This window comes from Poromitra crassiceps (genome assembly GCF_964638095.1).
Source record: "Poromitra crassiceps genome assembly, chromosome: 5".
In the NCBI taxonomy this organism is placed as follows: Eukaryota; Metazoa; Chordata; class Actinopteri; order Beryciformes; family Melamphaidae; genus Poromitra; species Poromitra crassiceps.
Window position 1 is genome coordinate 14,595,820 of NC_139642.1, and position 3,238 is coordinate 14,599,057.

Consider the following 3,238-nt stretch of genomic DNA (forward strand, 5'->3'; position numbering starts at 1 on the left):
GTCAGGAACCAGACAGTAAGGCCACCACTCAGTGAATAAAGCAGAGTTCAGATGACACGATAACAATAACATCAAAGGCAAATCGGTGCTTGATTGAAATGTGTGAACTGTTCAAAGACGCCCAGCAGATATCTAGCAGGCTAAATATCAGGCAGGGGCCATTTACACAAAGCACCTTAAGTTAAGGTGTTCCTTAGAGTCTGAGTTAAGGTGTCCATAATATAAAATCAGTTGCACGTAAGCACACGATTTAAGGGTGTTTTGTGCAGCTGATTCTATTTTATGGACACCTTAACTCGGACTCTAAGGAACACCTTAACTTAAGGTGCTTTGTGCAAATGGCCCCTGCCTGATATTTAGACTTTAAAGAAAATCTTAACTTAAGGTGCTTTGTGGAACCGGAGAGCCCTCAGCATGCTACAGCCAAGGAGAGCGCAAGACACGGGGTGAGGAAGACACGGCCGGGGTGATGTCTGCCGTCATCTGCAGCAGCTCCCTCTATAGGCCAAGGTTACCATTTCATGACTATTTCACAAACTGCAGTGAGAGCGGGTTGGGCAGTCAGTCACCCAGTCAGTAAGACAGTCAGACACTGAGGCAGACAGTCACCCAGTCAGTAAGACAGTCAGACACTGAGGCAGTCAGTCAACCAGTCAGTAAGACAGACACCGAGGCAGTCAGTCAAGCAGCAAGACAGCCAGCCAACAAGCCAATATGGCCGACAGGCATCCAGCAAGACAGCCATGCGGACACTGACAGGCAGGCGGTCAGTCGTGGCAACAACACAGCCAGATTATCTGGAGCATGTGATGTACTGTATGTGCTCATACCTCTCTCTCTCTCTCTCTTTCTCTCTCTCCCCCCTGCCTCCCTCTCTCTCCGTCTCTCACTCTGTCTCTTCTCCCTCTCTTATCTTCTCTCTCTCTGCCTCTCTCTCTCCTGCCTCTCTCTCTCTCTCACCCTGTCTCTCTCTCTCTCTCTCTCCCCCTCCCTCGCTCGCCCCTGCATCTCCTCAGTGAGTGTCTCTCCACCTGAGTGCCTCCCTGCGTCTGTCTGGATCTATCTTTACCTCCCACTCCCTGCTGCTTCCACTCTGCCTTTACTCTCTGTGTGTGTGTGTGTGTGTGTGTGTGTGTGTGTGTGTGTGTGCGTGTGTGTGTGTGTGTGTGTGTGTGTGTGTGTGTGTGTGTGTGTGTGTGTGTGTCCGCGTGTGTGTGTGTCCGCGCGTGTGTGTGTGCGCCCGCGTGTGTGTGAAAAACCCCTGGACTGAGTTGACTCTGCCTCAGTGTGTGTGTGTGTGTGTGTGTGTGTGTGTGTGTGTGTGTGTGTGTGTGTGTGTGTGTGTGTGTGTGTGTGTGTGTGCGCCCGCGTGTGTGTGTGTGCGCCCGCGTGTGTGTGTGTGCGCCCGCGTGTGTGTGAGAAACCCTTGGACTGAGTTGACTCTGCCTCAGTGTGTGTGTGTGTGTGTGTGTGTGTGTGTGTGCGCGCGTGCGTGCGTGCGTGCGTGCGTGCGTGCGTGCGTATGTGCGTGAGAAACCCCTGGACTAAGCTGACTCTGCCTCAGTGTGTGGGACATGCATCTGAACCTGCCAGTGTTTCTCCTCTCGTCTCCAACAAACGATGCTTTGCGTGAAACTGAAGTGCATTATGGGTCAGTGTTTGCAGTGCATTATGGGTCAGGGTTTGAAGTGCATTATGGGTCAGTGTTTGAGGTGCATTATGGGTCAGTGTTACAGTTGAGAAAATGTTGTGAGGACTTGTGTTGCTTTGGAAACGTTGCAGCCCACTGTTGCCAGAGTAAAATGTGGGTTACGATGATATGTTGAATGTCAATGTTTGTGAAGCAAAAACACATTGATGCATATCAATGTATGTATGTAGATTTGCATTGTAACCATGTAACATCTTTGTTGGTGGACCCCAGGAAGAATAGTTGCAGCTTTGCTGTAGCTAATGGGGATCCAAATAAAACTTGAAACTTGAAACATTTCTACATACATCATTTCTAAACGTTATATAGCCCTGTGGGCCCAGTTGCACAAAGCACCTTAGGTTAAGATTTCCCTTAGGGTCAGAGTTAAGATGTCCATAAAATAGAATCGGCTGCATAAAACACCATTAAATCTTGTGCTTAAACGTTTTCCTTAAAATGTTTAACCTTATGGAGAAGATTTAAGGGTATTTTGTGCAGCTGATTCTATTTTATGGACACCTTAACTCTGACCCTAAGGGAAATCTTAACCTAGGGTGCTTTGTGCAACTGGGCCCTGACCTCTAGTGGTCATGTAAATAATGACGGTGCACGGTGGAAGTAAGGGTGTGGCCTTTAGGCCAGAGATATACTTCCTTTTAACGATGCGTTTGCGTGCGCATGGCGGCTGCCTTCATATCCTGCATCCATTTGGAGCGCACGCACTGCATTCATTTCAATAGGACCTGCTCCAAACGGAACACACGTGCCGAAAGCCAGTATATCTCCGGGCCGTCCAGTGACTGGCTTTGCCCTGCAGAAACCTTTCCGGGCCCTGCAGGACCATGGGTTCTGTGGGTTCTGTGGGACACTGCTCGGGACAGAGAGAGGCTTCAGAGCGCCGGGCGTTGCTCACGGCAACATGACGCAATCATTGAGTGTTCAGTCATCAGAGTGGGCCTGTGGGCGACAAAAAACTCCCCTTTCACACATTTTCCTCCCATGTCAAAAAATGTTATCAATAAAAAAAGATGTACCTCAGACTGCAGGGTTACATTATTTCATAAAGAAGTTTAAAATGTTTCAAACAGATGTTTGAAACAAGAAGGATGAAGATGATTTAAAATCTTACAAAATAAAGATAAAGACATTTTTGCAACTCATTTTGATGCCTGAGCGGAACATACCACAATGATAGGGGGGGGGGGGGGCGTGGCTGTCTGCATGTTCTCTCAGGGGAGGCTCACTCTACCACACTTTGAACACCCCTGTTTCCCCATTCAGTGCACAGTCTAGACCAGACTAATTGAGTGTCTCTGGTATTGATTCACACTATTTACCATCTGTGCCCCTCTCTCTCTCTCTCTCTCTCTCTCTCTCTCTCTCTCTCTCTCTCTCTCTCTCTCTCTCTCTCTCTCTCTCTCTCTCTCTCTCTCTCTCTGTCTCCCACTTGCTCAACTCACCTCCTCCCTTACCCCCCACCTGCCCTCTCTTTCTCTCTCTCTCTCTCTCTCTCTCTCTCTCTCTCTCTCTCTCTCTCTCTCTCTC